Source organism: Jaculus jaculus, chromosome 13 (assembly GCF_020740685.1).
Source record: "Jaculus jaculus isolate mJacJac1 chromosome 13, mJacJac1.mat.Y.cur, whole genome shotgun sequence".
Classification (NCBI taxonomy): Eukaryota; Metazoa; Chordata; class Mammalia; order Rodentia; family Dipodidae; genus Jaculus; species Jaculus jaculus.
The window spans coordinates 26071654-26098310 of NC_059114.1; positions in this window are offsets into that span (position 1 = coordinate 26071654).

Consider the following 26657-nt stretch of genomic DNA (forward strand, 5'->3'; position numbering starts at 1 on the left):
AAGAGGAACACAGAACCTGACAGAGATAGGAGCTGGGAGACAGCAAAGGAACTGGCCAGCCGGACTCAAAGAAGCAGAGAACCAAAGACAGGGGCCCTTGATGTCTGTGGACCTTCTCCAGCGGGGGAGGCGGCAGGAAGGAACCCAGCGCAGAAGCAACTGGCTCTGCCTGCCCCCCTGCAGTCACCAACACCAGTCACCGTCCAGTAACTGTGCATCACGTGTCAGGTAGAGTGCTGAACACTTTACATGCATTAATGCATTACCCACATCTTCCTGGCCACCCTTGAATTAAGCACTTATGCATTCATTCATTCACTCATTAATTCATACAAGGATTTCTCAAGCCCATACAAACCGAGGCTCCATTCTCCATCCTGAGGACTTGATGGTGACCTTCCTAGATAAACCCAACCTCAGCCGTAGCATTTATCCACTCAGAAGAGAATGTAAATAAGAAAGTTTAATAACTAGCCAAACGTGAGCATTGTGGGGCAGGGCCTGAGGTGAGTATCTGGACTGAGCAGGCAACACTGGAGTAAAAACCCCAGATAAAGTCCTGTGTATGGGGGGGACGAGCAAGCTGAGTTGAGAGAACAGTGCAAAGGCCCTGGGGTGGACATAAGCTCAAGGACCAGTATGGCTGGCCCCTGAGAGCAATGGTGGATTGCAAAAGGTCAGTTCAGGGAGATTGCCTGTCCATGAGGTCAGGCCAGGGAACCTACGGGGATAGTTTGAGCTGAGCGTGATCTAACCTGAGTGATGGCTTCAAAGGTCCCTCTGGCAATGTGCTGGAAGATGTGGGAACCAAGGGTATAAGCAAAGAGGAACGAATGTCTTAGGACCAGTGAAAGGGGATGACAGTTTGGGCCAGGTTTGTGGGGATGGGAATGGACAGAAACAGTTGACCTGGGCATCCAAGTTGGAGCTACAAGCTGAGGGGGAGCAAACATAGGCCCTGGCTAGGACCAGAACTTCCCAGTGGGTTCCTAGGCCTAGCATCAATACCTGGAGTTCCCAAGTGGCTACCATCAACTAAGGGTCCATAAAGGTCTTCTGTGAGGAAACACGCAGGAAGCACTCTGGCCTCTGCAGCTATTCCGTTCTCCACACCAGCTGAAAAGCAGCTGGACACAGTGTGAGACAAATGGTTGGAGAGATGGCTCAGTGGACCCAATGCTCGCTGCTCAAGCTTGAGTCCTGAGGTCCATCCTTCTGCCCCACCTAAGAGCTGAAAGCCATGGCCGGCTTCTGCACCCACAATGAGATGGGAGGCGGAGACAGGAGAATTTCCCAGACTCATGGAGAACACCACAAAGAACATCAGAGACTTCAGAGCAAGAGACCTCACCTCTGCGGAGCTAGAAGAGGGCCTGAAGAGGTGGCTCAGTGGTCAAGGCGCTTACCTGCAAAGTCTAACAACCTCGGTTTGATTCCCCAGCACCCACATAAAGCCAGCTGCACAAAGTGGCCCATGCATCCAGAGTTCGTTTGCAGAGATTAGCGGTCCTGGTGTGCCCATTATCTCTGCCTCGCTTCTATCTTTCTCAGCTTGCACATAAATAAATAAATAAATAATAAAGAAGTGGAAAAGCAGAGGACCCACTCAAGCATTGTTCACTGACCTCTACACACATGATCACACTCATCCACAAACATGCACAGACACATGAACATGCACACACACACAAATGAATAATGAAATGCTTTTAAAATGGGGCTGGTATGCACCAATAAAACTTTATTTACAAAGACAGATGTATAACCCCCAGGGCTAAAGTTTGCTGTCTAAAACAAGCTAAAGCAACTGGATGTGGGTGTCGTGATGCACACCTGTTAGCCCACCATTCAGGTGGTTGATCAGGCAAGAGAACGACCATGAGTTTGAAACCAGTCTGTGCTACATAGCAAGATCTTGTCTCAAAAAGTCCATCAACAGGGCTGGAGAGATGACTTAGTGGTTAAGGCACTTGCCTGTGAAGCCTAAGGACTCCAGGTTCAATTCCCCAGTACTCATGTAAGCCAGATGTACAAGATGGCATGTGCATCTGGAGTTCTTTTGCAGAGGCTAGAGGTCCTGGAGGGCCCATTCTCTCCCTCCCTCTCTCTCTCTCTCTCTCTCTCTCTCTCTCTCTCTATATATATATATATATATATATATATATATATATATATGTATATATATACATATATATATATATATATATATATACATATATTATCTTTCTCTCTCTCAAATAAATAAAGAACCATCAATAGTGTGGCATGGTGGCACATGCCTTTAATCCTAGCACTCAGGAGGCAGAGATAGAAGGATTGCTGTGAGTTTGAGGCCAGCCTGAGACTACACAGTGAATTCCAGGTCAGCCTGGGATAGACTGAGACCTTACCTAAAAAGAAAAAAGAATCAATCAATCAATAGTCCTCTGCAAAGAAGCGAGAAGTCTAGCTTCCTGACTTAAGCTGGCAGCTTCCAAATCTGCTTTGAAGCTTGGCTGAGAGGAAGTGGTGTGTTGTACCATCCTTGCTGGCTGGTGACGGGATCCTGGGAAGAGGGGGATCAGCATGTCCCAGAGCCATTAGCGTCACAGATGTGCACTGGCAAGGCCTCCAGACCGTTGGCACTCAGCAAGGGTCCCGGGAGGAAACGCAGAACGCAGATGCTCTTCAGGAGCATAAAATGGGTTGGGGACTGGAGCTGAGCCTGGGGACAAGAAACTCGCCTGAGGCCCTGATGTGTGCTTCAAAAAGGGTTGTCATGCTGCGAAGCCCTGCTTGCTCTTTGCTTCGCTCTGAGTCTACCTGAGTCTGGTTTTTTTCCTTGAATTTATTTAGTTTGACAAAGGCATCTTAGCACTAGCTGGGGCTGTGAGCCACCAGCTTTTTCTTTAATTTCTTAAGAATTGGGAAATAAGTCAGAAGTGACTTCTCCCTACTTTAGCCCAGTGCTTCTCCACCTGCCAAACTCCCAGCACCCAGGCCACCTCCCAGACACCCACTGCACCTGGCCCAGGACAGAGAGCGCTGCCGTCTGCTGTATCCCAAAGCCACCCAGCTGATTCTTGGACACGAGACCCCTAAGCCCCGTGCACATACCAGAAACTGGTCTCGGCCCACAGGGGACATGTGGCAACGTTTGGAGCGATTTGGGTGGTGACAGTTGGAAGAGGGGTGGCATGCAGCTGACTTCATCCCCAGGGAGAGGCCAAGGAACCCTCTCAGCATCCTGGGCTTCCCAGGATGGCGCCACCATACAGAAGGACCAACGGTGATGCCAAGGGTGAAAATTACCATGGGAGGCTTTGTCACTTAACAGGATGGAGCTGAGCTCAGGAGAAATCTAACCGGGTGGTCTCAATGGCAGAGGGTTAGCAGGGTACTGATCACAGGCTCAGATTTTTTCAAGAAGTTTCTCGAGTTGCCCACTGAGTATGCTATTCCCTTATCCCCTTGGCATCCAGGGCAGGTCTACCGAGGGCATTAGTAAGCACTGCAGGTATGTGTTGAAGGGAAGGAGGCAGGGACTTGTTCCTCAGTGTGAGGAAACTGGAAGCTCATGTAGGGACAGTGAGAAAATGTCGAACATTAGCAAGAGCAGGATGCCCTCCCATCCTAACATAAGCTCCAGAAAGCTGCCTGCCCGGGTGAATGTCTGGCTTCTCCGTTTCTCCATCTCTCACTGGATGATCCTCACTCCCTTAGGAATCTAGAATCGCAGCTTGCAGGCAACAGCCTCCAGGGCACCAGCTCAAGCAGGGGGAACCAGGGAATGATTTGCAGGCTGTGGAGCTCCAGACACAAGCTTTCTGCTGCCATTCTGGAAGCCAACCTCAGGCCCCCGGTGTCTTCCAGCAGCCAGCTCTGGGTGCCTGATATTTATCCAACCTGATACTGTGGATTTGAGGCAGGCCAAAGTCAAACGGAAGGCAACAAGCAAGATAGATATGCCTTGGTCCTCAGGAGCTGGCACTGGGGAGAGAGATAGACAGGAGCAAGTAAATGAGTGCAGTCATTAATCCTATATGAGCCTGGAGATGCCTCAACGGATAGAGCACTTGCCGTGAAAGCATGAGTTTTCCAGCACCTATGTAAATGCTGGATGCTGCCGTGCGAGTTCTATAATCCCGGCACACCTAGTGAGGAGGGAGGTGGAGGCAGGAGGGTCACCTGGAAGCCCACAAGCCAGCTAACCTGGTGAACGCCGTGGTGAATGAGAGTCCCTGCCTCAGAGAAGGTGGGAGGTGAGGACCACAGCCAAGGTTGTCTTCCCACTCACACTGCAGCGCACACACGCCTGTGTTCACACACACATGAACATGCACAAGTAAAATGATAATAATTCCAGGGGGCTGGCGAGATGGTCCAGTGGCTAAGGCATTTGCCTGCAAAGCCTAACAATCTGGGATCCAATTCCTCAGGACTCAGTCCAGCCAGATGCACAATGGCACATGCATCTGGAGTTCATTTGCAGTGGCCAGAGGCCCTGGTGTGTCAATTCTCTCTATCTACCTCTTTTTCTCTCTCTCATTCTCTCAAATAAATGAACAAAAATATTTTTTTTAAGTTTCTCAAAAGGGATGGCAGTAGTTAGTAGTTAAGGCACTTGCTCGCAAAGCCAAGGGACCCAGGTTCGAGTCCCCAGGACACATATAAGCCAGATACACAAGGTGGCCACATGTCTGGAGTTCATTTGTGGTGGCTAGAGGCCCTGGCGCACCTGTTCTCTCTGTGTGTATCTCTTCTCTCTATCTCTTTGTGCTTGCAAATAAATAAATTAAGGACTTTAATAATTATTATTATTTCAGTTAATTCTTAAGTGCTAGGAAGAACAAGTTGGATGATGTGATCTGAAGTAACCAAGACCACTCAGCAGGAGTGACAAAAGCCACTCTGAAGAGATGTTTAGGCTGGGGGCTAGGAAAATGACTGCTGGCCTGGGTTCAAATCTCCAGCCACCCATGTAAGCCAGATGCAAAAAATGGTGTAGGCATCTTGTGTTTGCAGCAGCAAGAGGCCCTGGCAAATAAATACAATTAACTTTTTAAAAAATGTTTAGGCTGAGACATAGATGAAGAGGAGTCTTCTGAGGAAAGGTTGTGCCAGGCAGAGAAATAGCACAAAGGGCCTGAGGTGGGGCTGCAATCCATGTGCCTGGAGAACAACAAAATCGCTGGGCTAGGGGAGATGGAGGGCAGGGCTAGCAAGGGCCAACATCCTTCAGGGTTGGATAGACAGGGCTACACGCTGAGCTCCAGTTCAAGAGAGCTTCAGGCCTTGCAGGCATGTGTCTTGGGCCTGTAACCCCAGCCAGCACTTGGGAGGTGGAGGCAAGAGGAATTCAAGGTCAGCCTCAGCTACATAGTGAGTTGGTGGCCAGCCTGGGCTACATGAGATCCTGTCTCAAAAACAACAAGGGGCAGAAGGGATAGCTCAGCCATTAAGGCACTTGTCTACAAAGCCTAACAATCCAGGCTTGTTTTCCCAGGACCACGTCAGCCAGATGCACAAGGTGCACACGTCTAGAGTTCGTTTGCAGTGGCTGGAGGCCCTGACGCACCCATTCTCTCTCTCTTCCCACCTCTCTCCCTGTCTGTTTCTGCCTATCTTCTGTCTGTATCTCTCTCCTCTTGTAAATAAATCAATTTAAAAAAAATAAACAGTACCCCCAAAAAGCCCCTTTCTGAGGCTGGAGAGATGGCTCAGTAGGTAAGCGCTCTTGCTGCACAAACACGAGGGACTGAGAAGACCTGATTCACCCTGAGTTTAATCCCAAGAGTCCACGTGAAGAGCTGGGCATAGCCATGTTCACTGCAAGCCCAGGCCTGTGGGGAGCAGAGACCAGAGAACCACTGAGGCTCACTTCTCAGCCAGTCTCGCTGAAAATGGGAGGTCCAGGTTCCGTGAGGGTCCGTCTCAAGGAAACACGCCGATAAGCAATGGGAGCATGCCTGGCATTCTCTTCACATGTGTGCCCTCCTCACATGTGCGCACACACCACATACATGTACATATACCACACACCCTACACATGGGCAAAAAGAAAGCCCTTTAGACTCTGCTTCAAGGTCACGTTCAGCAAGCACTCGGTTTTCTCAAGGAAGATCTACCTCTTGTTCTCCAAAATTGCCCTGCTCACTGGCCCTTTAAGGCGACCCGGTGGTTGATGTGCAAGGTGGAGGTCAATCAAACATGGCGGGGGTTCACAAAGAAAAGTGGGAAGGGATGGCTTCGTGCTGGATGGACTACATCTAGGAGACCTGAGCCAGAGCTGGGGTCATATCTGAGGCAGGAGTAGGAGCTGCCTGGACTGGGACTCCTCAACCCTCACCACTGGCAAGCCTTGAAACACGCATGCGTGCACGTGCACGCGCGCGCCCACACACTCCCTCTCCTTGATTACCAGGGACCTCAAGGAAGCATGTTTAAAAACTTGTTGAAGCCGGACATAGTGACGCACGCCTTTAATCCCAGTACTTGGGAGGCAGAGGTAAGAGGATTGCCGTGAGTTCAAGGCCACCCTGAGACTCCATAGTCAATTCAGGTCAGCCTGGACCAGAGTGAGACCCTACCTTGAAAAAAAAAATCTTGTTGAGATGAGTCCATGGTTCACACAAGGCTGGGAACCCTGGTCTAGACAGACAGGGAGGAGGGTAGGGCAAGGAAAGAGGCTATAAGGAATTTGTGGTCAGAAGAACAGAGGGAGAGGAGCAAGGAGCAGGTCAGATCAGAAGAGCCAGCTGAGGAGGGATAGTGGGCCCCTTGGGCCATGGGAAAAAAATGGGCAAATTCACCTTATTTTATTATTGTAATTGGTGTTGTTGAAATAGGGTCCTATATAGCCCATGCTGGCCTCAAACTCACTATTTATCCAAGGATGACCTGGAGCTTTTGAACCTCCTGCCTCTACCTCCTGAGTGCTGAGATTATAGGTACATACCTATGCCACCACACCCAGCAAGTTGGTGGGTATTTGTTTTTTGGTGTTTTCGTTTGTTTGATTGGTTGGTTCTTTTGTTTGTTTGTTTGTTTGTTTTTGTTTTGTTTTGTTTGGTGTTTCAAGGTAGGGTTTTACTCTAGCTCAGGCTGACCTGGAATTTACTATGTAATCTCAGGATGGTCTTGAATTCACTCATGGTGATCCTCCTACCTCCGTCTCCCAAATGCTGGGATTAAAGGTGTGAGACATCACGCCCAGCTTGATTTTTTTTTTTTAATGTCCTTTTTGTCTCATCCTCTTGGCTAAGAACTGGAGATATCCATTCTTTCAGCTCTCGTTGATTCAGATTCCCCTTTCCAAATGCAAAGAACTTTCTAGAATGTGTGGCTGGATGTTCCTTCCTGCAAATGTCATTCTTTCCCTCTTTGGAGCAAGGTGAAGACCCAGCTCTAAACCCCAAGTTCACCTCAACAGTCTGAGACTTCTATGGGACCTCTACCACATGTCATGAGCCTCAGTTTCCTTATTTGTCTAGTGGAGATAAGGTCTCCTGATCCCCACAGGCAAGAAATGAGAGCTGGCAGGCACATGCTGGGCACTGGAGACAGAGCCAGGAACAAGTCACCTGCTGTCCTCCCCGGCCACAGTGCCAGTGAGGAAAGTTAGAAATGGGCAGATTCCAGGCAGCAAGAGAGGGTCCTGGGCCTGGCTGTCGGTTCTCATTGTGACTGTCACCTTCTTCTCTCTCATTGGGGTGGGGCAGGAGCGGTCTGCAGAGGGCCACGGGCAGAAGAGGCAGTCACGGCGTTGGATGGCAGCTAAGCCTGGGACGACAGAGCGCCTTGGGATCACAGTCAATGAAGCCTCAGAAGGAAGCCAGGCGTACAAAGGCGACAGCAGGAGGAGGCGAAGGCAACCTTTTAAAAAATCATAAATAATGGTGCAGTGACAAATGCCCCCTTGTGTGAATGGCGACTGGAGAACTGGCCCCTTCTTTCTAATCACTTAATGACCCCCAAGAGGGTGGAGGGGGCTCATACAAGGCCCCCTCCTCCCAATCCTCTCCACACCGAGGTCTATAATGAGAAGCTAGCTCTTTAAAGAGGGTCATTGACAAACCCTTCTTAATGGAGGGCAGCAGAACTCCTGGGTGACACCCTTCTGGTCTGGGACAAGGGTCATGAAAAAGGAATTGGCTGCTAGGGCTAAGCACATGAGCTCTCCCGGCCCTGAGCACGCGGCCCCAGCCTCTCCCGCCAGGATCCCCTTGGCTGGCATGCTCCCTCCCTCCCTTGGAGTATTTATTCCCCACCCCCCCACATTGTCTCCGTGTCCCCCACCCCTGCCCAGCCCCCTGCGGCCGCCCTCCGCCTGCACCCAGCCTCTCTCATAATAGCTTCCCTTTCACAGAGACAAATTGTCCAGCCTGGGGACGCACCTGAGGACTTGCGCCCCTTAACAAATGGTCTTTTAATTTTCTACCAGAAGGGCAGGAGGAAGGGGGGCAGAATCAATCACACATCCATCTTCATCATCACTGCCGAGGGACTCTTTTTCCTGGCTGACTGCCCCTGGGGAAGATGGGGTGAAAAGAGGAAGGGGGCACCATCAAAAGGGCCATGGGGGAGGGGTGCCTGCAGGAAAGCCAGGCAGGAGACCCGTCTCTCTGAGAGGAAAGACGTCTCTGACCTCTCTACCATGGGCACCCGACCATCAAGTGGGATTTGAGTCCAGCCAGCATGGTCCAGCAAAGAGGTACTGCCATATAAGCAGATAGGGAAACTGAGGCACGTGCAGCCCATGCTCTTACAGTGAGGCAGTGGCTGCTGGGAATGAGAAAGCTATACATACAGGCCTCTTTTTCTTTAGTTTTTTTTAAATTATTTATTTATTTATTAATAAAATTAACAACTTCCATGATTGTAAAGAAAAAAAAAATCCCATGATAATTCCCTCCCTCCCCCCTAGTTTTTATTTATTTATACATTTTGGTCTTTCAAAATAGGTGCTCACTGTAGCTCAGGCTGACCTGGAATTCACTATGTAGGAGGGTGGCCAGGAAGCAATTCTCTTACCTCTGCCTCCTGAGTGCTGGGATTAAAGGCGTTAGCCACATACGGGCCTCTTTGACATTCAGGTCCTTCTGTCCACGGAGTCAAGACTGACCAGCTTTCCAGCCAGGCCCCATCCCCCACACTTGCTGTGTTATCCTCAGCCTTTCCTCACATTTCTCATCGGTAAAGTGGCCACTTCGTGACAGCGTTATGGAGACTGAGTGAGATGAGGCAAAGGAAGGCTGAGCAGGGCCCGAGCGCGGAAGGTCTGTGATCCAGGAAAGCTACAGAGTCCCCGAAGACCCCCAAGGTAGGATTTCCGCTTCAAGCCTCCCCCAACATGATTCCTACCCCCACCCCCACCCCAGTGCACCTTACAGAAATGAGAACAAGCACGTCTCTACTGGCTTTCTGGGGTGCTGGGAGCTAGCAGCTACTTTAAGGCCAGATGTGTGCCTGCCTGTAAGCCTTTGTGTGGTGACCCTTCCACCTGTGTCCCCACATAAGCCCAAGTCTTGATCCTGGACCCTTCAGGGCTCTGTTGCCCTGTCTTCTTCCTGGAAGCTTCCCTGACCACAACTCAATGTCACCGCACCACACAGTTTATCTTCCTCCCGAGCACAGATCGTGTCTAACACATACAAGAATCATATCTAACATACTATGCATGCCTATGTATGCATGTCCACGTGTAACACAGAGCATGTCTAACACACTATGCATGTATGTGTCTTGCATATCTGCATGTAACATGGATCATATCTAACATACTGTGCTGGGATGCGTGCTGTATATCATGTGTATAATAAACACTTTCGTGACGTTGTGCAGTATCTGGTGGGGTTCTGACACAGAGCACATGCCAGCTTGTGTCCTCTTTGTATAATTTAGGCTGTGGGGACAGTTGTGACACATGTCACAAAGGCATACTGAAGTGACACCGAGTAACAGCAAGCACCTCATCTTGCACCTCCTAGTCACCATTCTGAGCTGAAGGAGCCAGGGTTCCCACAGAATGGCTAATCACAGGCCCGAGGTAGAGACATGCCACTTGGGCAAAACAAGGAGCCAGAGTCCAAGATATACATGAAAAGGGCACAGGGACAAGCCTGAAAAGATTCCCCTTGGCCATAAACAGGGCGACCTGGGCATCGAAGTGAGAGTCACAAAAGAAAAATCTGGTCTATGAAGAAGCCCCGCTGAGGGAAGCGAGCGAGCGAGTGGGTGAATGAATGAATGAATGGTGAGGAATTCTCCCCTTCAGAGAAGAAGGCCAATTAATAAACATGAAGAGAGACTACAGCAAGCAAACCTGCCCTTAGAAAAGGCAATATAACCATTGACCCAGGCAAGAGCCAACCATTAAACTGCTAAAATGAGGAGAGGTCAAAAGTCCAAGAGTCAGGCTGGAGAGAAGGTTTAGTGGTTAAGGCGCTTGCCTGTGAAGCCTAAGGACCCAGGTTTGATTCCCCAGTACCCATGTAAGCCAAATGCTCAAGGTGGTGCAGGTGTCTGGAATTCGTTTGCAGAGGCTAGAGGCCCTGATGTGTCTATTCACAATCTCTCTCTCTCTCTCTCTCTCTCTCTAAACATCTAAGCGTCAGCTGGGAGGATGCACAGTGGTAAAGTTTGCTGCACAAGCATGAGGTCCCCGACACCCACATGAAGTGCAGGGCGTGGTGGCTCACACCTGAAAGCCCAGCACCAGGGATGTGAAGGAGAGAATCCCTGGGGCTCACGGGCTCGCCCATCTAGCCTAACGGGTGAGTCTGGGTGTGGTGAGAAAGCCTATCTCAAAGGATAAGGTGGAGAGCAATTGCAGGAGACACTGTATGTCAGCCTCTGGCCCCCACACACACCTGAGCCCACACACAGAACATGCAAAGACGTGTACACACACATACACTAAATAATTAATAATTAGTAAATAAAACGTGAATTCTCAAATGAAGGCATCTGAGGGTCAACCAGGTGTTTGCATCACCCACAGCCACCTCATTGTTATAAGAAAGGTGCAGTTGGAAATTAATAGCTGAGTCAGAGCCTAAGGTGACCTCAAACACAGTCCAAGGACAGCTCACAGAACAATTGGCTACGGGAGACAGAGGACCTGCTCCAGCTTAAAGGAGTCTGGAGGGACATGACAGCTGAGTGAGCTATGCGAAAGAGGAAGTGTGTGTGTGTGTGTGTGTCACTGGACCCAGACCCAGGCCCCACTCATTCTTACATGTCACATAGGGCTCTACCCGCACCCCTCCCCCCCCAGCTCCATCCCAGCTGGAAGAATTTCTTTGCTGGGAGGTGCCAAGAATGCCTGTAGGTTAGCCCTCAGTTCTGTGTACCTGTGGCTCTCCTATCTCTGATCACTGTTCTGCAGTTCCAGATAGAAATGTCTCGGGGCTGGAGAGATGGGTCAGCAGTTATGGCACTTGCCTGCAAAGCTTAATGACCTGGGTTTGATTCCCATGTAAAGCCAGATGCGGAAAGTGGCACATGAATCTGGAGCTCATTTGCAGTGGCAAGAGGCCCTAGCATGGCCCATTCTCTCTTTATTTCTCCCTCCTCCCTACCTTCTCTCTCTCCCTCCCTCCCCATCTGTCTCACTCCCCTTGCAAATAATAAATAAGTAGATAAAAATAACAAGTTATTTACAAAATGTACAATGAAATACTTTGCAGAAACCAAAATGCTTACAGGTACTGTGTCTGCAACTTATTCCCAAAAGATTCAAGAAAAAATAATGTGTGTGCGCACACACACACACACACACACACACACACACACACACACATATATACAGTGAGAGAATATGCATAAATGTTAGCAATTAAAAAGGAACTGAGGTTTTTTTCAAGTTCTTTATATGTCAATATGTGAAAATCAGGACTGGGAAGATGGCTCAGTAGGTACAAGTGTGAAGAGCCAAGTTTAGATCCCCAGACCCCACATACATTCAGGGCAGGCATGGGTGGACCACCTGGAATCCACCCATTCAGGAAGCAAAGACAGGAATCCTCGGCACAAGCTGAGCCAAACAGGGGAGCTCTGATTTCAACTGAAAGTTTCTGCCACAGTAAAAAAGATGGAGCATGATCAAAGATGACACTCAGTGTCGACCTGTGACCTCCACATGCATACACACGTGCACTCACATGTGCACACACATGCACAACTAAAACACTGCTTTGTTTTGTTGTTTTGTTGTTTTGTTTTGTTTTTTTTGAGGTAGGGTCTCACTCTAGCCCAGGCTGACCTGGAATTCACTTTGTAGTCTCAGGCTGGCCCCTACCTCTGCCTCCCGAGTGCTGGGATTAAAGGAGCGCCACCACGACCCTGTACAAAAAAAAATTAATTAATTAAAAAACTGGCAAATTGAGTCAGCTACCTGGGATAGCTCTGAGGTAAACATGGATCCCAGCCCAGCATCCAAGCACATAGAAAGCACACACCTCTGGTGCTGTCTGACGCCACCCCCCCCCCCCAGCACATCTCTCACTTAGGACAGGGCTTTGGTTTTATGGGAGATGGCTCCTGGGTTGCCTTGACTACCATATTCCTATTGCTTAGAACAGTGGCTGGTATACAGTAGGTGCTCACTAAATATCTGGAAACCAAACCTGGGGCCCCTGACTACAAAGAGCTGTGTGCCCAGGGAGCTTGGAGACCAGGGGAATTTCCAAACAACCACCAACAAAAACAAATGAGGTGGTTCAGGCCAGCCCCTGGGACAAGTGGTTAGAAGGAAGGGAAAGAAGGGAAGGGAAGGGAAGGAAAGGGAAGAGAGAAGGGGAGGGGAGGAAAGTGGAGGGGAGGGGAGGGGGAGGGGAGGGGAGGGGAGGGGAGGGGAGGGGAGGGGAGGGGAGGGGGAGGGGAGGGGAGGGGAGGGGAGGGGAGGGGAGGGGAGGGGAGGGGAGGGGAGGGGAGGGGAGGGGAGGGGAGGGGAGGGGAGGGGAGGGGAGGGGAGGGAAGGGAAGGGAAGGGAAGGGAAGGGAAGGGAAGGGAAGGAAAGGAAAGGAAAGGAAAGGAAAGGAAAGGAAAGGAAAGGAAAGGAAAGGAAAGGAAAGGAAAGGAAAGGAAAGGAAAGGAAAGGAAAGGAAAGGAAAGGAAAGGAAAGGAAAGGAAAGGAAAGGAAAGGAAAGGAAAGGAAAGGAAAGGAAAGGAAAGGAAAGGAAAGGGGGAAGAATGGAGGGAGGAAGGGGGAAGAGGGAAGGAGAAGGGGAAAGGGGAGGTAGAGGAGAAGGGAGGGAAGAAGTATAAAAAGGGAAGGACAAGCCTGACTCCCCCTCCGTCCACCTCCCCCTCCTCTCTCCTCTTCCCTTCCCCCAAATCCATGCCCCAGGGAAGAGGCGCTGAGAGGCCCTGGAGGACCGCCTCCTGCTCAGGGAGGAAACCGAGGGAGAAGGTTAATTAGATGTTTGCATCCAATTTACGTCTTGTTTGTGAACGCTCCATCTCAGCTGCAGCCTGGGCGGCAGCCCCTTTGCCCCCCATCAAGCTCACAGAGTTACTTCACAGCTCCCGAGCCGGGAGCCTGGGTCAAAACCTGCCATTATCATTTTATCGCTGCCTCTCCCTCTATGATTACGGAGTACAGCCTGACTCCCTGCTTGCATTGGTTAAATCACCCCCACCCCACCCAGCTCTTCCTTCCTGGGACATCACATCTGCAGAGGTGGACCAGAGGAACCCCAGGTGGCCCTTCAATGGACGGGAACCTGCCCACTGTAGCCTGCCCCTAAGCTGGGCAGCGCTGCCCCAGCCGCTGGCCTGCCAACTGCCACCTGTGTGCAAAGAAACCCTCACTACCTGAAGGTGATTCCACAGGGACATTGGGCCTAAAGGGATAGCATCCCCGTGTGGCCCATGGATGGCTGCTGACCAGGGAACATGGTTGGGAAGAAAAGGCCACGGGGATACGTGGTCCCAAGATACAATACATGCATGCTAAAGGCCACCACCCCCAGAACAGAGAGCGCAAATGTGGTGTGGTCCTATAAGAAGGTCTTGCAAGCCCCAGAAAAATGATCCAGTCTCGCAAATGACGACAATATGACAGAAACAAGTCACAGGAAGAAGGATGTGTGGGCACACACCCAAGAATCTGAGGCAAGTGGATGGAAAGTTCAAGGTCAGCCTGGGCTCCCCAGCAACACTCTATCTCCAAACAACAACAAACAAGCAGGAGGAGGAGGGCAGCCCTGGAATGTGGAATGGCTGCTTCTCTTGTCTTCTGTCTTCCCAGTGCCTCACATGTCACCCAGCCCACAGCAAGCAGGCTTTCAACACATGGTGGCTGAATGAATGAATGAGCAAACATCTTTGAGAATATGTGTCCCCTTCCAACAAGAATGTCTTTTCCTCAGAATAACCCAAGCCTGCTCCCCACCCACCCCAGATCTGCTCCCCGACCTCAGCCAGTGCCTCCTTCAGTGCCAGCCCCTCAGCCAGGCCGGCTGCGACCTGTCCATCATGGGAAGTCCTGCAGGCAAGGACCACAGAGAGCAGATGGAACTTCCAAACTCCTTCTGCCAGTCAGAACAGCCGCCCTGCAGGTGGGTCCTGAGAGAGATGGGGGCATTATTAACCCCTTCACCCCTACCCTGCCCCACAAGGCAAAGCTTTGCTTTGAGTGGGACGGAGGGGGAATGTCCTTCCTTATCTTGTTTGGGAAAGTTCAGGAGGTCTCCTAGGCCTTGGTTCCAGGGTCTTGTCACCCCTTGATGATGAAAGTCAGTTCTTCTGTGTTCTCACAGGAGAGCCGAGGGCTAGAAATGTTCTCCCCTCTACACCACAGGCAGTGAAACAGTTGATTTGCAGGTGGGAAAACTGAGGCCCAGAGTGAGGAAAGCCTTCAGTCTCCAGATGGGGGCTGAGGGAAAACTGAGGCTAAACCTCCTGAGGTCATAGCAAGGGTCTTGCTTGCTCCTCAACATCAGAGGTCCCATCACCCAGGCTCCTCGGTTCTGCTGGAGCCCCAGCCCCTTCCTGCTGAGCTCCAAGGAAGAGAGGCTGGAACTGGGAGCACCAAATGCAGGAAGAGAAGCCTCTTCCCTCAGCTCAGAGTTCTGCGATGACTCTCTGCCTTAGATTTCCCCTTCTGCCAGCCTTTGGCTTCTGCGGCTGAGAATTCTCCCTGACTGCTGATGCCCAGGAGGTTGGAGGGGTGAGGTGACAGTGGTGTGGTCTGGGGATGTCGAGGCAACATGCATGATGAGAAGAGGCGCATGCCACCCACCCACCCGAGGGCTGCGTGTGATGTGGTCATGGCTCTCCCATGTGTTAGCGCACTCCTAATAGTCCTGACTCAGAGGCCCTAGAGGACTGGGTGGGTGCGAGGGAGCATGCTGGACAATATCTGGGAAGCCCTCCAGCTCCTCCTCGCCCCTTCCAGCTGGGGAGATCAGAAAGTCTTTGCAGTAGGAAGAAGAAGGGGAGTGGGTCCTAATTGCTTCTTATGACACTATAATGGAAGGACTATTTACAGAAGATTAAAATCCAATTCATTATGGGACCTAATCATTTCCTAGGGCTGGGGCAACAGCTGGGTTGGGGGCAGCTCAATGAAGTGTAGACAACAGCAGCCTTAGGGTCAGGACTCCTGACCAGAGCGGGCCGGGGTCGTGCACGCCCCTCACCCCTGCACTGCATAGACTGAGCCAGGAGCACAGGGATGGGCAAGGCAAGAAGACACGGGAGAAGAACGGGAGGTGGTGGAAGGCAAGTAGAAATGAAAGCCTCACTCCTTAAGAAAAGTAGCAGGGCCCCAGCAAGCATAAGGATCTGAGTTTAGACTGCCAGCACCCACATAAATGCTGGACGTAGTGACTCACATGTAATCCTAGCGCTAGAGAGACAGAGACAGAAGGGTCCCTGGAGCCTTCTGGCCAGGTAATGTAGCTGAATCAGTCAGCATACCAGCCCACATGTGTGTCCACACATCTACGAACATGCATGCAGAACACACACACACCACACACACGTCTGCAAAAAGAAGAAAGGACCACGGTAACTTGTCAACACAGAGACAGAGAGAGAGAGAGAGGTACATAGTAAGTGACTAACTATGCCTGGCGTGGGTCAAACCCCAAACCCACTTCCCACTAGCTGTGGGACCTCTGGAAAACTACTGAGCTTTTTTGTACCTACACTCCTCCATTCTCAAAATAAGAAAATAACCACACAGACATCCCAGGGTTTCTTTGAAAAATAAGTTATTAATTCACTTTACATTTTACAAGGTAGACATTTCAAAACATTAGGTTACACAGGTTGGATGCATACAATTTTTTTAAACTGTCAATTTAGAAAAGATATTCCTACGGGAGCACCCTTTAAAATATACTGCCTCTCATCCGAGGGACAGGAAAATAAGCAAACATATTGTGTCCCTTTGAAGCACCCCAAGCTGGCTGTCATCACAATGTGGAACAGCGATGACAAAGGACTCCTCCGTACCTTTTCTGGGGACTTGCCTGGGCCCGGTGGAAGGGCAGGGCAGCCCCTCAGTACTGAAGTGAGGGCACATTCCACCGCCAGGAAGGGGAGCTGCTAAAAGCTTTTCCTCAGAGGAGCAGGGATTATACCTTGGCAGGCCTGGGGCCCTGCCGCTGGCCTCAATGAGCCAAGGGACAGATGGTGACAAAAGACCTGACGAATTTATTGGGCCCCTGCCACCAAGTGCTGTGGGGGAGAAACAGGTTGAGATTCAATGGGAAGTGGGCAGGGGAGTGGCTTAAAAATGGCTTAGTGGGGAGGGGATTAAAGGGGGCAGAAGGGGAGGGAGGAGTGGGTAACAGAACCCTGCTGCCCGGAGTCCAGGCAGCTCGGAGACCCTGAGCACAGGAGGTCAGCTGTGGGCCTCACATAAGTCTCCTGGAGAGCCAGCCTCAATCCTGAAGCTATGCCGATGTCAGAGTTGGGGAGATAGGAAATACAACACACACACACACCCCAGGACTCCATCGGAGATATCTGGGCTGATCCAAGAGGACCCCGGGGTCTGGGGAGCTGGCTCAGTGGGGAAAGTGCTTCCCACATAAAGATCTGACTTTAGATCCTTGGCACCATGCCAGGCATGTTGCACACCTGTAACCTGGAGCTGGGGAGACAGACAGAAGGATGCCTAGGGAAAGCTGGCCAGCCAACTGGGGGTGACTCTGGGTACAAAACTGTATTAAACAATAGGCGTAGAGCAATTGAGGAAGACACCAATGTGGGTCTCTCATCCCCACACACGCTCACTCACGTGTGTGCCCCCCCACACACACCATGCACACCACACATATATACATGCAGAGAACAAAAAAAAAGTGAAGCCTAGAGCTAGAGGGATGGCTTAGCAGTTAAGGTGCTTGCCTGTAAAACCAAAGGACCCAGGTTCAATTCCCCATTACCTATATAAACCAGATGCACATGGTGGCTCATGTATCTGGAGTTCATCTACAGTGGCCAGAGGCCCTAGTGTGGCCCATTTTCTCCCACCCTCCCCCCCCAAAAAATAAATAAACAAAAATGAAAAAGAAGAGCCTGCAGTAAGTTGAAAAGGAGACATAAAGGGTGGAGAAAGGAAGGGAGGAGGCTACTTAATAGGTTGATATTGTATATATGTAATTACAATGATTGTAATGGGGAGGTAATCTGATGGAGAATGGAATTTCAAATGGGAAAGTGTGGGGGTGGGGAGGGAGGGAATTACCATGGGATATATTTTATAATCATGGAAAATGTTAATAAAAATTTTAAAAAAATAAATAAATAAATCATAAAAAAAAAAGAAGAGCCTGAATGAAAAATAACTGGAAGAGCTGTGAGATCTAGCCAGCGAAGGCAAAGGCTGGCATCCACTTGGAGCAGCTGAGGGCACCATGAGCTCATTGCCTGGGCTATGAGCACCTTGTTGCTGCTGTACCAAATGGCCCAGATCCTAGGGGATTAAAGCCACTCCCGCGCATTATCTTATAATTGTGGAGGTCAAGAAGTCTGGCTTAGGTCCTGCCAGACCAAGGTCAAGGTGTCAGCAGGGCTCTGTCCCTTCTTCAGGCTCCAAAAGAGCCCCCCACTTCCTGCTTTTGCAGCAGCTGGAGCCTGCCCACACCCTCCCTGTGCAGCCCCTTCCTCGGAGTCCGGGTCTCAGGGTCTGCGGTGGCCTCGTCAGCTAGCTAATCCCACCCACTTCCCCACGTTGCCTGGGGCTCTGATGCTCCCACCTCCCTCTTACGAGGACGCTTGGGATCACATTGAACCCATCCAGACCATCCAAGAAGTCCTATCTCAGGATCCCTAATTTAATTACATCTGCCAAGTCCCTTCCACAGTGTAAGGAAACAGTTTTTCCGGGGTTCTGGTGACTTACAAGTGGACATTTTCCATACCCCCTCTGTGGGTGAACTTGCCTCATTCTTTTTATAAAATTTCATTTTTATTTATTTATTTGGGAGAGAAAGAAAGAGGCAGAGAGACAGAAAGAGAGAGAACGGGCACACTAGGGCCCCCGGCCGCTGCAAACAAACTCCAGCCGCCCGCGCCACCTTATGCATCTGACTTTGCGTGGGTCCTGGGGAATTGAACCTGGGTTCTTTGGCTTTACAGGCAAGCACCATAACCATCCCTTGCCTCACTCTTATAGCTACCTGGTGGTGAAAGCTCCTGTTCCTTACTTTAACAGATGAGACCACAAGGCACTAAATGGTACACGGCTCACCCAAGGTCTTGCTCTCAGACCTTTTGCCCTTGAACTTGTGAGGATGAGCCCTCGACCCAACTGTACCTGAAATCATCTACCTTCAACCTTACCAGTCCTAGCAATGGCCTTTCCTGGCTCCAGCGATAAAGTTGGATTCACTGTTCTGTGCATCCAAGAGAGGTCGAGTGAGGCTGGAGGGATGGTTTAGCGGTTACAGTGTTTGCTTGCAAACCCAAAGGACCCAGGTTCGAGTCCCCAGGACCCATGTAATCCAGATGTGCAAGGTGGCATATGCATCTGGAGTTTGTTTAAAGTGGCTGAAGGCTCTGGCACACCCATTCTCTCTGTCTCTCTGTCTCTCTCTCTCATAAATAAAATATTTTTTTTAATAAAAAGAGAGTGGCCAAATGGACATGGAGCCCCCGGCAGGAGGTTGTGAGGATCTGTTTTCTCCAAGGACAGGGATTGCTGGCAGCTGATCCTTAAAACAGACCACGCTCATACCCTTGCTTTTGGCCCCTTGTAAATAGCTTTGTGTCAGGCGCTGCACAAGTCAAGGTGTGGCAGCTTCTTCCACAAGCGGCCAGAGAGTGGCCTCCCCAGTTTGTCCAGTCCTGTCCCCACCCAGCTCTACCTCTGCAGAGGCCAAACAGGCCTGGAAAACACCTAAAGGAGTAGGTACCCTAGCTTCCAATAAAACTTTATCGACAAAAACAGGCTGCACAGCAGCTTTGTCTGCAGTCTGTCACTTTCTGAAGCTGGTCAAGAAAATAAAAATGCAGCAGTGGCTGGCGTGGTGGCGCCCGCCTTTAATCCCAGCACTCAGGAGGATCACCGTGGGTGAGCTCACAGCCACCCTGAGACTCCATACTGAAGTCCAGGTCATCCTGGGCTAGAGTGAGACCCTACCTTAAAAGGAGGGTCTCCAATGGAATGGGGACAGGGGCAAGGGAAAAGAGGATACCAACACATGATGTATCCATACGAAATACGTTGTTAATAATAAAAAGATTTAAATTTAAAAAAATAAAAAGATGTAGCTGGGAACAAGCCACCCAAAGTCCCTGACATCGAGTGTCCCATAGCTTCTGAGGTGCATGGAAGCTTTTGGGCCAGAACCATTTAAACAGAGGTGTGAAAGCAGGGGGGACATGACTCAGGGGCCCCAGCAGCAAAAACTTTTTTTTTTTTTTTTTTTGGTTTTTCGAGGTCTCACTCTAGCCCAGGCTGACCTGGGATTCACTATGGAGTCTCAAGGTGGCCATGAACTCACTGCGATCCTCCTACCTCTGCCTCCTGAGTGTTGGGATTAAAGGTGTGCACCACCATGCCCCGCCAGAAACATTTTTTGTATGTATACGTGTGTGTGTGTGTCCATATGTTTGTGCATGTGGAGGCCAGAAGTTGATCCCAGGTATCCACCTTGGTTTTTTGTTTTTATATTTTTATTTATTTGCAAGCAGAACAGCCTTGTTGCAGAAGGCAAGTTAAGCCATCTCTCCAGCCAAGTCCTTGTTTTTCTTTAAAAAAATATTTTTTACTTAGTTATTTGAAAACAAATAGAGAGAGGGAGGGAGAGAATGGGTCGCCAGGGCCTCCAGCCACTGCAAATGAACCCCAGATGCGTGCGCTACTTTGTGCAGCTGGCTTTATGTGGGTCCTGGGGAATGGGACTTTATTCATAAGGTTTTTCAAGGAAGCACTTTATTTGCTGGGCCATCTCTCTAGCCCAGATGTCATCCTTTATAGCTGCCACCTTGTTTTTTTGTTTGTTTCTGTTTTGTTTTTGTTTTTTTTGTTTGTTTGTTTGTTTTTTTGAGACAGGGCCTCATGCTGAACTTTAAGCTCATGAATTTGGCTAGACTCGCTGGCCAATGAGCCCTGGGGATCCTCCTGTCTCCACCTCCCCATCACTAGGATTAAAGGGAGTACCACCATCTTCTGCATCACATGGGTGCGGGGGATCAAACTCGTGTCCTCATGTTTGCACAGCAGACACTTTACCCACTGGGCATCGCCCCAGGCCGAGGACAAGCGTTCTGAGAGGAGCGATGGGCCAGCACCTGCAGATTGTGGGGAAAGCAAGAGCACCCAGGCCAACCGGTTCAGAGAGAGGAGCGGCAGAGGGTCTGGGGGCCACCATGCAGACGCTGGGCTTCAGCCGCCAAGGGCAATCTGAAGGTTGAGGCGGAGCAGCTGCAGGGTCTGGTGTTTGCAGAAGTTCCTCTGGCTCCTGGGTACAGCAGGGCCCATGCGCAAGCTCCGAGGTGGGAAGGCCAGGCTACGCACTGCCATGACCAAGAGAGACCCCAGGGCAGCAGGGGATAGTGTGGGAAGGCTGGCATTCAGGATCAATGTTCAAGGGCAAGCTGACAGACTATCGGATGGGTCCACCCTGACCCGAGGCCTCGCTTTTCAGCCCCTCTGTGGCACCACTTCCCACCCCCACCGCAGGGAAAACAGCTGTCAAGACTTCTTCCCCCCCCCCCCCATGAGTGAAAAAAAGTCTGCAATCTATTAACTCATCAATACAGAACCATGCCGATCTGTCCATCAGGCAGCCCCCTGTCGATAAGTCCATCTCAGGGCTGACAGGGCAGTGAAGAAAAAGGAAAATGAGATGTTTATAATTTCTTAAGGGACAAGGCCCTTCCCCAAGGTGAGGCTTTCAGGTCCAAGCACATTAAGGCTTCCATTACAGGGCCACCTCCATGACACGTGACGTCATCGCGGCAGGGCAGAGACCCCACAGAGGGGCAAATCCCAGGGACACCTCAGCACAAACAGCCTGGATAGTGAACCTAGACTTTGGCACCAGACTCAGGTTTCCACCACTCACTCGCTGTGCAGCCAAGGGCAGACGCCTCACCCTCTCTGAGCCCCAGCTCCCGGCTGTGCCGTGGACAGCAATGGGGCCATTGCACCGGGCTCGGAGAAGCTGGCGATCAGCTGTGTGCAGTACCAGCCAGCTCCGTGAGCGCCTAGCATGGGGAGGAAGGGATGAGAACCAGCATGTTCGGGGGTCCATGTGCTCTGAATCTTGGTGGGCTAGAAGGACCCAGCCACGTTATGTGCACCCGAGCATGAAATCACCCTGGACACAGGCCCCAAGGGAGGAAGGAGCAGGGTGAATTAGGAAATGCAGAACATGGGAGGGAGACCTGGTAGAGATGACTGTGCTCCTCTCCACCCCTGAGACTCAAGACCCAGCTCGGGGAAGAAGGCTGGGAGACTGGGAGACAGGGGAGTCTGGGAGACAGGGGAGACTGGGAGACAGGGGAGACTGGGAGACAGGGGAGGCTGGGAGACAGGGGAGACTGGGAGACAGGGGAGACTGGGAGACAGGGAGACTGGGAGACAGGGGAGACTGGGAGACAGGGAGACAGGGGAGACAGAGACAGGGGAGACAGGGAGATAGGGGAGACAGGGAGACTGGGAGACAGGGGAGACAGGGAGACAGGGGAGGCTGGGAGACAGGGGAGACAGGGAGATAGGGGAGACAGGGAGACTGGGAGACAGGGGAGACAGGGAGACAGGGGAGGCTGGGAGACAGGGGAGGCTGGGAGACAGGGGAGACAGGGAGATAGGGGAGACAGGGAAGACAGGGAGACTGGGAGACAGGGAGACAGGGGAGGCTGGGAGACAGGGGAGACAGGGAGACTGGGAGACAGAGACAGGGGAGGCTGGGAGACAGGGGAGACAGGGAAGACAGGGAGACTGGGAGACAGGGAGACAGGGGAGGCTGGGAGACAGGGGAGACTGGGAGACTGGGAGACAGGGGAGGCTGGGAGACAGGGGAGGCTGGGAGACAGGGGAGGCTGGGAGACAGGGGAGACAGAGACAGGGGAGGCTGGGAGACAGGGGAGACAGGGAGATAGGGGAGACAGGGAAGACAGGGAGACTGGGAGACAGGGAGACTGGGAGACAGGGAGACAGGGGAGACTGGGAGACAGGGGAGACAGGGAGACAGGGGAGGCTGGGAGACAGGGGAGACAGGGAGATAGGGGAGACAGGGAAGACAGGGAGACTGGGAGACAGGGAGACTGGGAGACAGGGAGACAGGGGAGACTGGGAGACAGGGGAGACAGGGAGACAGGGGAGACTGGGAGACAGGGGAGACAGGGAGACAGGGGAGACAGGGAGACTGGGAGACAGGGAGACAGGGGAGACAGGGAGACAGGGGAGACTGGGAGACAGGGGAGGCTGGGAGACAGGGGAGACTGGGAGACAGGGGAGACAGAGACAGGGGAGGCTGGGAGACAGGGGAGACTGGGAGACAGGGGAGACTGGGAGACAGGGAGACAGGGGAGACAGAGACAGGGGAGGCTGGGAGACAGGGGAGACAGGGAGACAGGGGAGGCTGGGAGACAGGGGAGACAGAGACAGGGGAGACAGGGAGACAGGGGAGACTGAGAGACAGGGGAGACAGAGACAGGGGAGGCTGGGAGACTGGGAGACAGGGGAGGCTGGGAGACAGGGGAGTCTGGGAGACAGGGGAGGCTGGGAGACAGGGGAGATAGGGAGACAGGGGAGGCTGGGAGACAGGGGAGTCTGGGAGACAGGGGAGACTGAGAGACAGGGGAGACAGAGACAGGGGAGGCTGGGAGACAGGGGAGACTGGGAGACAGGGGAGTCTGGGAGACAGGGGAGGCTGGGAGACAGGGGAGATAGGGAGACAGGGGAGGCTGGGAGACAGGGAGACAGGGGAGGCAGGGGAGGCTGGGAGACAGGGGAGACTGGGAGACAGGGGAGACTGGGAGACTGGGGAGACTGGGAGACTGGGAGACAGGGGAGACAGGGAGACAGGGGAGACAGGGAGACAGGGGAGACTGGGAGACAGGGGAGACAAAGACAGGGGAGGCTGGGAGACAGGGGAGATAGGGAGACAGGGGAGGCTGGGAGACAGGGGAGACAGGGAGACAGGGGAGGCTGGGAGACAGGGAGACTGGGAGACAGGGGAGGCTGGGAGACAGGGGAGGCTGGGAGACAGGGGAGATTGGGAGACTGGGAGACAGGGGAGACAGGGAGACAGGGGAGGCTGGGAGACAGGGGAGATTGGGAGACAGGGAGACAGGGGAGGCTGGGAGACAGGGGAGGCTGGGAGACAGGGGAGGCTGGGAGACAGGGGAGACAGGGAGACTGGGAGACAGGGAGACAGGGAGACAGGGAGACAGGGGAGACAGGGAGACAGGGAGACAGGGGAGACTGGGAGACAGGGAGACAGGTCAGGCTGGGAGACAGGGCAGGCTGGGAGACAGGGCAGTCTGGGAGGCCTACACAGGCCAGAAAGACCTGTCAGGAGCGGTTCGCAGGAGGGCTTTTCTCCCCTAGTTGGCCAGGCCACCCTGCTGGCCGTCTGGTGGTCCCTGCTCTCCTCTGTCGTCACTTGCGTGGTCAGTACAGCTATACCACGTACCCGGCCGCCACGCTGTTCCGAAGCTCCCAGCACCACCCAGCTTTTCTCATGGAGTGTGCACATCTGACTGGTCCAGGCTGACCCAGCTGGACTGTCGGGACCCTGGCTTCCTAAAGGGCACAGTTCAGCTCCTCAGGACGGGCGGGGGGAGCACAAAAAATCTGAAGAGACAGCTACTGCCCCAGGTATACACTTGTCATACAGGAAAATAAAGAAACCAAAAGTTAACCAAATAAACAACAATTTTTTTAAAAAGGTTGTGGGGGGGGGCTGGAGAGATGGCTTAGCATTTAAGTACTTGCCTGTGAAGCCTAAGGACCCCAGTTTGAGGCTTGATTCCCCAGGCCCCACGTAAGCCAGATGCACAAAATGGCACATGAATCTGGAGTTTGTTTGCAATGGCTGGAGGCCCTGGTTTGCCCATTCTCATCCTCTCTCTCTCTCTCTCTCTCTCTCTCTCTCTCTCTCTCTCTCTCAAATAAATCCATAAAAATAAACAAAATTTTTTTTAAAAAATCATGAAGGATGGATAGACAGATTGATAGTCAGACAGATAGATTGATAGATAGCAGAGAGGTGGATATGTAGACAGTTACGTTAGTGTATGATGCATGAGAAGTACAAACATGGGCAGATACTCATGCATATTAAAACTTTAAGTAGTAGGCTGGAGAGATGGCTCAGCAGTTTAGGCGCTTGCCTATAAAGCCTAACAACTCACAGAATTGGCTTTACGCACATGCAAGGCCAGGCTGGTTCACAGGACTGGGGTTACACCCACGCAAGGCCAGGCTTTTTACAGGGATGTTGAGATTCAAACCCATGTCCTCTCAGACCCTCGGGCTTGCCTGCTGAGCTATCTCCCCAGTCCATAGCTTGTCAAGGGTGATAGATGCGTCCGTTCATGGGTCCTCCTCCTTACATACACATTTCCGTCACCTGAAAATTTCCTGTGTCTCTCTGGAGTCTGGACCCCAATTCCAGCCTTGTCATCCGCATCCAGCATCGCTCTGCAGTCCCCTAGATCAGTTTCCCCAGTCTTCCTTGTTTGTAAGTGAGTGGCACCCCATTGCTTCTTTGGGCCTGGCTCCTTTCCCTGGCTGTGACTCTGAATATTCCGCCAGGCTGCAGTTGATCCTGTATCGTGTTTCTTTTCAGCCCACAGTAATCCTCCACAATGGTCAGAACACCCAGTATGTTCAGCCACTCCACTCTTTTCTTACTTTTTTAAATATTTTCATTTATTTATTTGCAAGCAGAAAGAGAGAGGGAGACAGACAGAGAGAGAGAAACAGCATGGGTGCACTAGGGCCTTTAGCCACTGCAAATGAACTCCAGATGCATGCACCACTTTGTGCTGAGATGGGTACTGGGGAACTGAACCTGGGTCGTTAGGCTTTGTAGGCAAATGCCTTAACCACTGAGTCATCTTTGCAGCCCCTCATCACCTCAGTCTTGAGGGGTAACAATACCATTTCTTAACTAAACGAATGGCATCATTATGAACATCACATTTTAGACTATTTCTTGCTTACCTGTAGCTATAACAGGGACTTCCCCTGCAACTAGAGTCTCTCTGCCTCAGTTTCTTCATCCGTTCGCCTAATGGCAAACTGTCAGTTTGTCCATTAGCCAACATGAGCCAGCTGCCCCGTATACTGACATATTTCCCCTTTATGTCTAAGGCAGCGCTGCTCTGGGATTGCTCTCCAGGAACTGAGTGAGCCTGCCTGGGTGTGGCACCTGTTAGTGGCACTAAAACCTTGAACTTCTGCGCTACACACTATGCACTACCTGGCATCACAAAATGCCAACTCCCTGCTCCTTAGACCAGCTGCCCTTGTCAGTGGTCACCCCTGATAGTCCTTCATGGTCGGTCTCCATTTCCTGGGTTTTGTTGATGGACATTTATTTGCACATCATGATGGTTTCATACGCATTGCCCGGAAAACAGCTGACTCTTCTCCTACACTGTTTTCTAGACTCACTGTTGAAGTCGTGAGCTGGCAGAGAGCTGAGAGAGAGAATGGGCATGCCAGGTCCTCTGGCCACTGCAAACAAACTTATGCCTGTGTCTGGAGCGGTCCTGGGGAATCAGACCTGGGTCCTTAGGCGTCACAGGCAAGGCGCCTTAACTGCTGAGCCATCTCTCCAGCCTAGCTTTCTTCTTTCTTGATCAGTCAGTATAACACCCAAATAGCCCTTATTTTACTATCATTCCCAAGCGTCACCTGTCAGGCTCTCTGGGTGTGGGGCTTTTCTCTGACAAGACAAGGTGTTGTCACCGAGGACCTCCTCTCTGTGCCGGGTGGGGATGCTTAGCTGTTGCCAATGCTACCTTGTCACATACGCCTGGAAGAAATGCCACTACCAGGTAGATGGAAAAGGGACAAAGCACAGAAGAGTCACCTGGAGTGTCAGGATGGCCACAGGAGAGTGTGACTAGGAAAGTTCATGCAGGTTTAGTTCAGGCTGGAAGGAACAAGGGAGAGCCACTGGAGGGGCTCAGTATGGGCTTATCTGAACCTGCGGACGCTCAGAGACACTGTCATATGTCCTGCCCACCAC